This window comes from Podarcis cretensis (assembly GCF_951804945.1).
Source record: "Podarcis cretensis genome assembly, chromosome: 3".
In the NCBI taxonomy this organism is placed as follows: Eukaryota; Metazoa; Chordata; class Lepidosauria; order Squamata; family Lacertidae; genus Podarcis; species Podarcis cretensis.
In genome coordinates, this window is record NC_137172.1 from 72,451,299 (window position 1) to 72,464,152 (window position 12,854).

At 41.5% G+C, this 12,854-nt stretch overlaps 1 long non-coding RNA gene across 1 annotated transcript in view; it reads left to right on the forward strand.

Moving 5' to 3' along the window:
* LOC307213665 overlaps positions 1-11,694 on the forward strand; it is a 36,140-nt gene extending 24,446 nt beyond the window's left edge. The window contains exon 3 of the long non-coding RNA XR_013837607.1: positions 11,445-11,694. This is a non-coding gene — a long non-coding RNA (uncharacterized lncRNA). The remainder of the gene's footprint in view (positions 1-11,444) is intronic.
* Positions 11,695-12,854: the final 1,160 nt, after the last annotated feature.

A 12,854-nucleotide genomic window follows, 5' to 3' on the forward strand; every position in this document is an offset into this window, starting at 1 on the left:
ACAGAAAAGGCAAGAAATGAGTTGTCTGGCTGAACTTACCTCAGAGCACAAAGCTAGAGCTGCTTTTCCTTTCTTGACAAGCCAGAACACAGGCCAGGTAATGGGGTAATTTTAGAAGAGGCTCATAAATTTGTCATCTATCATGGATGTTTTTGTCAGAGCTCCATCTTGTTCCCATGGTTTTTTGGTATGAGATAAGGCCTATTTAGCATGAGGTAAAGGATGGACAATTTCTAGGCTGGAGTGAATACTTTTCGCTCCTACCAGTGCTGATTACTGAACCAGAAGAAGCATTGGCCTCCTAAGACCTTCACATTCCAGCCTTGTGCATGATTTTCATTGGGACTTATTTACTCTCTATTTATCATTTTTTATTGCATTTATATCCCACCTTTTTTCCAAACAACAACAACAACAACACCTCATGGTTGTCCCTCTTAGTTAATCCTCAAAATAAAAATGCATCAAAACACATATAGCACAAGAAATGACAAAATAGATATTAATTGTGGATAACAGTATGTTCACCATTTCCCAAACCATGGTGGGAATGTGCTGGATGAAGCATAAAAGGGAGTGTGTATGCAGTCTCCCTCTCTTTCCTTCCTCCATCTATAACCTAAAGGAGATCAATACAGGGGCAGTCAAATCAATATATTGCTTGTTGTGATTAGATAGTTATACTGAGTACAATAAAGTCCTTACAACTTCAACCCATGGTATGTGCCCTTAGTCTGTATGTGAAAGAACTGTGCATGGCACACAAATAGCAATGGGCATTTGATAGAGGCTGGTAATCTGCAGCCCAGTGTTCTTTTATGGAATATTTTTTAAAAAAGCAAACTTCGCAGTAGTTGATGTATGAGAAAAATATCATCTGACTGACATGGGACAGAAGTGCTTGAAGTGGGTGTGTATCCAGCAAAGGCAGTGCCCTGAAGATTCATTCCCACGGTGTTTTATGTATGAGCACCGTTTTAAGGCAAAAAAATTTCCAAAACCACAGTATGCAACCACATGGTTGCATCAAACATCTCTATTCAGATTCAGCAATCTCTTGAGAGTGCAGAAACTCCAATGTGCATATGAAATCCCCCAAAACGAGGCTTCTTCGTTTATTTCAATGAAAGGTGCAGTCTTGTGCGCATCTCCTTTCTTGTTTCGCCTTCATATGTGCAAGCTTTATTCCTTCCCCAGGGAAATGAATTGAGAGCTAGTTACACACAGGCACCTGGGGTGCTCCTAAAGTCTCAGTTGGGTGTAACAATATCTGAGACATGTCTCATTGCAATGTTGAATCTGTTTTGATGGCCACCTTTACAAGATGGGAATTCAAATACACATAAAAATGTGAAAGGATTAACAGAACCCCATTCTTCAACTGTAGTTGTGATGAGGTATTGCTCCGTTATCTAATGCCTGCTCCAATATGCCTCCCTTTTTATTTTATGCCTTTTGTTTTGTTTTCATTACGAACTACAATATTCCCTTGAAGTCAGGAACGCAAAATACGCCATTCGTTTTCAGAAACACCCACAAGCTAATCTGGTGGTTTCCTTAAACTGTGTAATCTATCAAACCTAAACCATCAAAGGGCTGTTTACGTGCTTCATATCTGCAAACCACAAAAACATAACCTGTGGATCAGGCCTTGTACCCATGACCCACTTGACTTCTTGACATCTCAGAGGTTAGGCATTCCAAGCACGCATAAGCAGGAAACGCCAAACTTCTTTCAGACACATCCTGGTGTGTGACTGCAGTGTGAATTAGAGCTGTGTGAAAACCCTGGGAAAAAATATGTTTTGGCATTTATGCTTACCCTTCCTTTCCTTTCTCTTTCTCTCTTTTAGCTAAGTTTGTGGAGCGAGAATGATTTTAATTAATCACTGGAAAAATTAGAATACCGGAAAAATGAAGACAACCATGAATAAACTAGTGGGAGAAATCCTTCATCTTGAGAATGAGCTCCCACTTACAAATTGCCATGAATGATGAGATATATCAAAGTTGCCTTGGGTAATTACACTGAAGTGGGATAAAATATCACCATTAAGTGGCACATCATCACTAATAGTTTAACAGCACAATCCTATGTATGTATGTCTACTCAGAAGTAAGACCAATGAATTCAATGGGACTTACTCCTGGGAAAGAATGGATAGGATTGCAGCCTTATTTGTTTACTTAAGGGGAATGGTTCTATGAGATTTTTGTTGTTTTGGAGACACAAGGGTGACCATTTCCACTAGTAAAATAAATTAGTCTTCCTCTTCCTACAATAAATTTTTGCAAGGAAATGAAGCCTATTGGGTTTTTTAAACAATGGTTTTATGGGTAGCCAGAGGCAGATTAAAATATTGCACAGAAAATAGATTAACTGTATCCCATGAATGAGAGATAAGAATAGAAAATAATACAACACACAGCATAGTCTGTTCTGCTGTTAATGACAGTCACTTAAAAGATGTCCACTGGTTGCCTAATAAGATGTGATCTAGGGAAACAGTGTGTGTTCTATCTATTGTTAATCATACTCAGAATACACTCAATGAAATGAATGGAGATGACTAATTTAGGTCGATTAATTTCAGTGAACCAACTTTGAGTAAAACTTAGTTGGTTAAAGTCAAGAGATATATGAAGGCATACAGCTATGTTAACATATGGGTCACAGAAACAGAACAACATAACACTGTGGCTTTTTAGGGGCCCTGAGTTTGACATCACACTGACTTTGATTTGTCTTGATACTAAGGCCACAAATGCCCATCCCTAAGAGATACCACTGTTCTATGACTACATCATGGCTTATTATTCACCTGACAAACCTTCAGTTGTGACTTGAAACTTTTCAGTTAGGGCAAAATGCATTTGAAATTAGATGTTGAATTTGGAGAACTGGGGACCTTCTATAAACTCTAGCTTTAAGCCTCTTGTCTTTTGATTTAATTATATGCTAGTGTATTTATTTTCCAATTATTCTTATTTGCCCTTAAATCCAACTGATCACATCAGGACTTTCTTCCGAATGGGATCAAGCAGCAAGTGTAATCAAGTTTGTTGGTAACATGCAAATTGCGGTTAGGCATTTCTTACTCCTGCTATTAGGGCTATTTTATTTACTCAGTGTAGGGTGTTACACATAGTATTCAAACCACATACCTTTGAGAGAGGTCACCCTTTAGCTGACTAGTTTACTTCTCCACAAATATGATTAGCATACTGTTTATCAGCACTTTTATCTTCTGATTCTAAAATAAAATGTTTTGGCGTTGACATAATGGTTTTCTAAACACAGAAGGCAATGCATATTAATGTTTGCTTTATAAATAGATTTCAAACTGGAAGTCCACTATTATAGCATTTGAGTTGATCTATACTACCAGTAAAATCCCCACCCTGAGACTAAACTGCTTCAGCATGCAAAGAAGGTTTGTTTGTTTAAAGAAATGCTTCCCCTGTGGGAAATTCCTTGTATGTGGAAATCTAGTATGTCAGGAAGACATCTAGAATAGATTGCTCTGCAGCCCACATGCTACGTTTCTACAGCAAGGATTTTTATTTTATTTTTGTAAATGCAGGAATAATCAAACATGCAGGCGCTAACCTGGACTGCTAATGTAGCCCTGGCTCAGTGCAGTTCTACCTGTGCTTTCTCTGAGCACTACGTGGTCTTGTATACATCATTATCACTTAGCTTCAGCCCCATTTGGAAATTTGAGAAAGAGGAACATTTTTGCCTGGCGCCTAAAGGTGTATAATGAAGGCACCAGGCAAACCTCCCTGAGGAGAGCATTCCACAAACAGGGAGCTGTTTCTTTTCCAACTGATAAAGGTAAAGGTACCCCTGCCCGTACGGGCCAGTCTTGACAGACTCTGGGGTTGTGCGCCCATCTCACTTAAGAGGCCAGGGGCCAGCGCTGTCCGGAGACACTTCCGGGTCACGTGGCCAGCGTGGCATCGCTGCTCTGGCCAGAGCCAGAGCCAGAGCCAGAGCCGCACACGGAAACGCCGTTTACCTTCCCGCTGGTAAGCGGTCCCTATTTATCTACTTGCACCCGGAGGTGCTTTCGAACTGCTAGGTTGGCAGGCGCTGGGACCGAGCAGCGGGAGCGCACCCCGCCGCAGGGATTCGAACCGCCGACCTTTCGATCGGCAAGCCCTAGGCGCTGAGGCTTTAACCCACAGCGCCACCTGCGTCCCCTTTTCCAACTGATAGTCTGTGACTATTGAGTATCCTCAGACCTCACTGGGCTGCTGTTGTTTTATCTTCTTTGTTCTATTGGGTGTCTTTTTAAAAAGTACTTCCAAAATGGAGTTCACCCAAGAACACTGTTATCTCTCCCTTGTTCCTCAATGGTCCTGCTTTGGCTAAAATCCTGTCAACAGCACATGGGCTTTCTATTAGAGGGAGAGAATAGTGATTCATGTAATGGCAAATGAACCTGGATGTGATCCTTTGCATGATTTGCATATGGTGAAAGTGATATAGCACTTATTATCCTGCGGATGTATGCTGTTTACAATATCTAACTCCCACATTTCTTCATGTGGTCTTATATCAGAAAGAAATGACAGGAGCTTCCACTCTACCTCTTTTTGGCCTATGTCAGTTGACCAGTAGCAGCCGTGGTTCAGAACTTGGCTCTGAGCTGTGCTCACACAGAGTTTACCAGATGGAAAGCTCTCCTAATTAGTTAAGTCTGCTTTAGTGTCCAAACAGAAGCTGGCAGGCATGACAGCTGCAAATACTTTCTCTTGCAACAGACAAGCTCCCATGCATCAGTAAGAATTAAATTCCTGTTTAAATAATCAGCAAATTAGATTAACTGACAAACAAATTAAAACAAACAACCTGAAGCCAAGCCTTTCTGTCCTACAAAGAAATGGAAAGTTATGCAGTTAATCTCACATTGGAACTACTGAGGTGTTTGTTGTGACCTTGTACACACATAATGTTTCTGAAGCCTTAGCCTCATGATGGCCTGTGAACAGGGTGACTTGCATGAGCTATGCCGATTTTCCATCTTCACCTTGCAGAACTGTGGGGATGGAATTGATGCAACGGGCAAAATACAACACACAGGATTCTCCCCGGATTTCCCGGTGGCCCAAATTTAATTTTCACAGCTTAATCCAACTATTCATAGGCATCACATTCCCAGAGACCCAGGGTTGTTCCAAGACATTTTGCTGCTTGAGATGAAGGAAAAGACAGCACCCACTCATTCCATGTTCAGAAGCCAAACATACTAGAAGTTGGACCATACTTCAATGCTGGGAATGGGACAGTGAGCAATATGCGGTGAATGCATCCCGACAGTACAAGGATTTTCACTTGTGCAACAAGAATTTCTCCACTTCTCTGCACCCTGCACACTCTCCAAATCTGCTCTAGAGGGTTGGGGCAACCCCTAGAGATGATTTTGGGTGTGCACAGGGGAAGGAGAATGGGAGAACATTCCATTTCACAAGCAGAAATCCTACACTGGAGACTACCTGGTGTTCTCCACCTCACATGTGGATAGCCAGCAAGCTTAGGGGGCTTCAACAAAGAGGAACATCCTGCAACAGAGGGGAATGGTGGTGGTGGCGTTCAGAAGAAATGGTGGGACACTGTCACTTCTCAAAGGTGGGTTAGTGGATTGTGATAAATCAGCCAACCCGAGCTTAATTCAGGATTTGCTCACGTTTTTACATTTAAATTTGATTATGTATTTGGTGGTTTTATATTTTGATTTTATGCTGTGAACTGCCCTGAGACTTCTGGGTATAGGGCGGTATATAAATTCAATAAACAACAATAATAACAGAATAAAATTCCATTCAGACCAACGGTCCCAAGTAAAAATTGGAAATGACAAGAACAACAATAAAAATAGTGAGGAAGCCTAGCACTTATATATTCTATCTTTTACATCTGTCAAATGCTATAAAATGGCATCTACATGGAGCAGGAAGGAATTAAAATAAGATATTGATTCCACTGAGAGACTATGGCTGCATTCCTATACGCACTTACTAGTGAGTGAGGCTCATTGAAGTTAATGGGACATCCGAGTAAACCTGCTGCAAACTACATTATGAAGAAAGGACCATGTGTTTTGGAATCTTAGTTGCCATATTTGGACTTCTGAAACTATGCACCCTTCCCTTGGAGTAAGCATCTTTTAACACAATGGAACTTACTCAATAAGAGTGCACTTTTTGGTTTATGTGTCTTAATTTATGGGACCAACACGGCTACTAAAATATTAGTAATTCATTTTAATTCAGAAAGAAAGAATGAAATCTGTTCCCAAAATGACTGGTGTACAGAGAGAATACTATTCTCTCCGATCTGTGGAGTTTAAGGTATCTTCAATAGCAAAATCCAAAAGCAATATCAAAAACTTGACAAGTTCCATATGTCTTTCTAAATGAGTCTACTTTTGGGAGGGGGTCTGCTTCCTTACTACCAGGGAAGTAGACAGCTTTAATTTTCTTAGTCTCTTGCATGAATTCCTAACCAAACATTAAAAGCTACAATTGCAAAGTCTGAATGGCCCAGGGGGGTGGCAATATGATATGGAGTCTTTCAGCCCTAGGTCACTGGTTTGAATTTGGTCTAGGTTGGTATGGTAACCAAAATTCTTACCATATGACTGTTGAATATAGCCTTAAGTCTATTAATGAGTTGATGTTGTCTACATCCAAGCTTTCCAGCTGGCCTTGTTGACATTTTGAATGACCTTCTCACCTTTGGATATAGTCCATCCAGGTCATTGCTAAGGCACATTGATTGGGCAGTGATGGTAGCTCACATTACCTGTTTATAGGCTGCCTCAATAAACTGCCATTCAACACCCACAGCTATCTAGTTCCTTAAAATTCAAAGTAATAAGTAAGAACTGTATAGTTTATGGAACATATGAGGAACTGCAAGTTCCTCCCCTCCCCCCCCCCAAAAAAAAACCCCATAATTTTCAAAATAGGCTTTGGAAAACATGTTTCTTGTGGATTAAAGACTTAGATTTTATATATTGCCAAAACAAGCTATCCAGCAGAATTATAAATAACACACAAATAGCTTTCTCTATAATTACTGTGGTCAATTATGCGAACGCCAGCAAATAGCTTTTTTCTGCAAACAAATATTTGGTTAGTGAAACTCTTCACTGGTGATTTTTAGGAGCAGACAAACTAGAACGGTAAAAGAACTAGCCCCGCTCTGAACTGAAAACATAATGTATTAAATACCACCTCAGTTAGAGCTGGGCAGCTCTGAACTACTCTCAAAGGTATATCTCGGACTTTTATGTAATATGCAGTTTTGAAAATATAATGTTAAATTATGTCATTTGAGCAAAAACAATTTGGTAAAAATTTAAGACATCAGCTCTATTAATCTCTAATATTTTTGCACAGTAATTTAGTGAAGTTGGCTTTGGTGTTTAGATGCTTCGGTAGCATACAATATGTTCTTAAAGGAAAAAATAAAGTAGCAAAATCCATGCATATAGAATATTACGAAAAACACAGAGTTGCCACAAAAAATGGGACTAAGTTTCATCAGCAGACCTGTATTTTATTTTTTGAAATACGTAATTTTCCCTTTTATCTTTTATATAAGCTAAGCCTTCCTGGATGTGGTTATTAATTTCCTTAAGATATATTTGAGCCCACTTTTCAGTTTGGAAAGTAATTCTTGAAGTAAATAACAGCATAGGTTCTTGTGGGTTAAACCACAGAGCCTAGGACTTGCCGATCAGAAGGTTGGCGGTTCGAATCCCCGCGATGGGGTGAGCTCCTGTTGCTCGATCCCTGCTCCTGCCAACCTAGCAGTTCGAAAGCTCCTCAAAGTGCAAGTAGATAAATAGGTACCGCTCCAGCGGGAAGGTAAACGGCGTTTCCGTGCGCTGCTCTGGTTCGCCAGAAGTGGCTTAGTCATGCTGGCCACATGACCCGGAAGCTGTACGCCAGCTCCCTCAGCCAATAAAGCGAGATGAGCGCCGCAACCCCAGAGTCAGCCATGACTGGACCTAATGGTCAGGGGTCCCTTTACCTTTATAACGACTTGGGTCCAGAATACCATCCATCCCCTGCTTGATCACAGAGGTATCTGGGGGCAGTGTGACTGTCGGTGGTTCCCCTATAGCTCAGATGTATGGTTTGTATCCACCAGGAGCCATGTAGCCCAGTTTTATGGAACTCTCTTCCAGCTGAAGTCAAAAAGACCCCCTTTCACTTAAACAACAGGCACCTACTGAAGGCTTTATTATTATTATTCTAGCAGGCATTTTAACTGAATTCTAATTTTATAATTTTAACTGGTTTTTCTTTTCATTGTGTTGAGTTTTTTGTACACGGCTTAGATATAACTAAGTAAGTGTATAAATTGTATAAATAAATATAAATAAATAAGAACAAAAGTTTAACAGAGAATTACAGACTAAAACACAGTTATAGACATCATATTGGGGCAGAGGTGTTTACCTGACCGCCTGGCAGGTGAATCACTGCTGCTTGCTGAATGGGAATATTTTCAGACAACCACCTTTCAGGGATTTTTCAGAGACTACAGTGAATGAAAACAAATGTGTTCATTTATTTAAAATGAAGAAAATTGGCAATCCAGTTGTCTGGGACCATCTTTGTGACCAGTTCTGGATACATTGCTTTCCATTTAAATTTGCATCAGTCCCCCTTAGTGACATCATCATATGGCCAAACCTGATGTCGCCACTTCACTGTGTGGACTCAGAATGGCCAGGATTACTCTAGAGAAGGAGAAAGAAACTCTAACCAGAAAAAAAGGAGAAGGAGGCACTGGAAACACACAGTAGTGGAGAGAGTGGGGAAAGATGACCCACTGAGGCATTCCACAAATACTCCAGGCAATATTTTGGTCCCAAACGGTTTGTTTTTTAATTGAAAATAGAAATTCACCATAAAAACTAGTGTGAAGAATCAGTGGGGGTCTCAACATGAACAAAGATCTTGAAAAAACTGTCTTGGTGAAAGCTAATGGTCACTGCTAAAGTTCTGCTTTTCATTTTAACTTTACAGACATGACCATGCTGACAGTTTGTTTTGTGTTTATTGAAACTTTGTGTGTGTATGTGTGTGTGTGTGTGTGTGTGTGTGTGGCAGCATGCCATTGCAAAACCAAGCAGTGCAGCAATAAAATATTTTCCCCTTGCTAGAAGAGGAAGTAAGGGATTTGTTTTCAAGAAGTAAATTGCTTCAAAACACAAGGGAAATCCTGAAGGTTTTAGCTGTTTTAACCCAGTGGGGGAAACTGCTGTAACTTCTTATTAGGAACAGGGGTGGGGTGGGGGTTTAGCTCAAACTAACTGGCATGCCCGTCAATAAAGTATTAGCATACCAACCTCTTGTAACGTATTTTATTTAATACCAACCTCTTGTAACGTATTTTATTTACTTTTGTTATAGATTGAAGCAAGCCAGGTTCTCTCTACTATGGAAAGAAGTTTGACTTTTTATTTTATTCAGTTATAAAATGAAACAATCAGTGACCAAAAGCCCCTGGGTGAAACAAGATTCGAGAGGACCTATCCTTCTTCCACTCCTCCTTTCTCAAACTAGATGTTGTTAATGCTACAATATCAATGTGCTCAGGGGACTGGCAAATCCGCTCCTCCCTTGGCCAACTCCCTTAGCAAATTGAAAGTGTGTGCCAGAGAACATATCCCAGTATCCTTTAATAATACACTTGAGTAGCCAGCCAAGATGGAACAGCTTGGCCAGTTCTTCAGAGCGTTCAGAGCATCACTCAGCAAATGTTGGCCTTCTTCTTCCTCCAGCATCCAACCCCTGTGGGGATAGTGGAGGCTGGTCCAGTACGGCAAATGGAGCACTGTTCCACCAACCTCAGTATTTCTTCAGAGTCCCCACCCACCTGTTTCCTTACTTATGTCCACTCCAGGCACTGGGGCTGATTGTCAGCTTATTCCTCCTCCATCTCAGCATTGCCTTGGCAGGACTCAACAAGGAGGACAAAGGGAGCAAAACTAAAATAAATTGGCTCCACTTGGCATTGACTCTGTCTCCACCTATTGTTGGCCCCTCTCCCTTCTATTCTACCACTCCCAATGAGCATTAGCCACCATAGTGAGGGGAGAATTACAGAAAAATGTGCAAGTGAGGATCATGGTCCAGTCTTATCGTGCCACCATCATTCTTCTGTAGCTTGCCACGAAGCTGAAAAGAGAAATAGTCAGGTCAGGTAAGCGAAGACAGAATTTATTTCTTTGTTTGAAAACTTCAGCAGTGGTAGAAGCACTTTCTAGAGAGAGCTCTTCTTCCTCTCCCATCGCCTGCCTGTCATCCAGGACACAGCAGCACAAACATGGCATGAGCCAATGGGTACCTGGAGGTCCTGATAGCGAAATAAAGTTAAGATAAAAGTAGAAGAAGCCACACATGCCATCATTGCTAAAGGCAAGAGGCACATTCCACCCTCCTGCAAGTCAGAGAAATGGGCCCCCAAATTTGCAGCCAGTGAACAGGACCATAATATTCAGGGGCTCTTTGAGTGCACCCATAGGAAATGGGAAATCATATCCAGTTCTTGAATAGTATGTTGTGAATACTTACTACTGTGCACCATATGCACGGATGCCTTGCCTCCAGGAGCAGAATGAGAGTAAATCAGACCAAATATAGACAAAAATAGGCCACGGTGCCATTGATTTCAGAAGTACATGGGGTTAGCTCAGCATGGGGCAAGGCTCAATGGTTGTGCAGCCTACTGTCTGATCCTACCCTCAACCTGTTTGCTGGGTGTTGCCAGCCTAACCCTACTGTGGTGCAGGCCATGCATCATGGTTCCAGCTGGAAATGTGGGCTGTGAGGCAAAAGCTCCCCCACCCAAACCAGGGCAAAGACCAAGGACTAACACATTGTCCCCAAGACCCCATGTGAGGCTCTCACTTAAGGTCCAGATCTTGCCTAGTGCCTTTTCCCACTGGAGCTGTGACAGAAATATGTATTATCGGTAAATATGCCTAACAATGCAAACAGCTTTTATTGGGACAGCTTTTATTGGGTGGAAGGCAAAATCCTCACCACCAAGGGCCAATTAGGTGTGAGCTAAAATTGTTTCTGGCTCTGTCAGGCAACAGCAACCCATGTTCTCAACAGAAGACCTCATCTTGAGAAAGGGTGGGTGGGGAAGCCGTGTTCCAAGCAAGCCTGGCCTTTTATAGTTGGGGAATGCCCAGGGAATCTTCTGAGGCCAGGCCAGCAAGGCAGATAGCCACTGCCTCCTGGGTCCTTGCCATGCAGGACACCCAAAGCAGGCCAACCACAGGAGGGAGCTGCAGCAAATTGGGAGTTAAAGTGATTGTATGCAAGTACTCTTCTTTCCTCATTTACCTAACATCTCTCACTACATTATCCATTCTCTCTCTCTCTCTCTCTCTCTCTGTCTCCCACAGATTAAGATACAGTTTGAATGAAGCAAATCCAGCTGTGGAAGGTGCAGACTGGCTAGTGTCTGTGACATTACCAACTCCTCTTCTACAATGCCTGGAACAGTTATATGTGTGTGTGCGCGCGACACACACCCACATATTGTTAAGGTGATGAACAAACATTTACATAAATGAACATATATGTACCATGAAATAGCCTTCCTAACTCATGAAGGCAGAAGAGGCTGAAAAAATCTACTGTGACTGTTCTAAATGCTGTTATCTGTCTTCATTGTTCATTCATAATAGAAATCTCAGGCTATGTATATGGAAAGGCAGAGCCTTTGACTAAGACTGACATCCTATATGCACATCCCAGAAACACACTTACCCGGAAGCATGCACCATTGAACTCAGTGGGACGTTCCTCTGAGTAGTCATGCATAGAGTTGCACTGCTATTTAGTCTGTGGGAATGTTTTCATGCTCCTTTGTGAAGAGTTTGCTGGGGGTCTCTCTGTACAAGTTAGGATGAACTTCCTGTGCAAGCATTTGTGAGGGTTTTTGCTTCTCTTGGGTCCTAGCAGACTTTTCTTTAGATTCAAGGAAAAGCAGCTTGCCTGAAGCCCTTTGGGCACTGTGGTATTTGCTATGTGACTGTGAGATATATAGTTCTTTCACAATCTCTTATGTAAACATCAAAAGGAGTTTATGACTGCACAGCACTTCCTCATGCTCTATGAATATTTAAGACATTGCGGGAAAGTTCTGATGACCACTCAATTTTCTGTCAAACGGTGCATTCACATTCACACTGAGTTTTTATAGGACTTGAAATGGCCATACTTTGAAATTATCTATATGGATATGAATGGAGTTCGGGCAAGAGGAAAGGTGGGGGGTGGGGGTTGCAATCAGCTGCAGAGCCCACCCTGTGGGGACCATAACACTCAGAGTTGATCTATATTTTATACAAAATAGGTTGAACTGAAGCAATTGAATTCTTGACTGTGCCACATTAGACTATGAGGCTAAGGGCCTCTTATTTTGTAAGATTTATCTACCTAAAATGCACATTTCATGCAGTTACACAAACATATTATGGAGAAGGCTAATCCTTTTTCTATGATGTGATAGTTAACCATACAGCTAACCACCCAGCCCCACCCCACCCCCCACCCCACATATATAGCTAGCTAACCATATGAAAGGAGCTTTTTGCATGGAGAGAATTCACCTGTAATCTGAATGGTACAGTCCAGAATTTTACTGCTCCGCCCCTTACCGTGAAGACCTGGAAAAATATCCTGTTTGAAGAACTGCTGCCTATCAGTGTAGCCGATACTGAACTAGATGGATTAACTCTCTGACTTTGTATAAAATACTTTATGGCTATGGCTTAACTTGATATTCAGCAGTTCCCTTTGGCCATGCT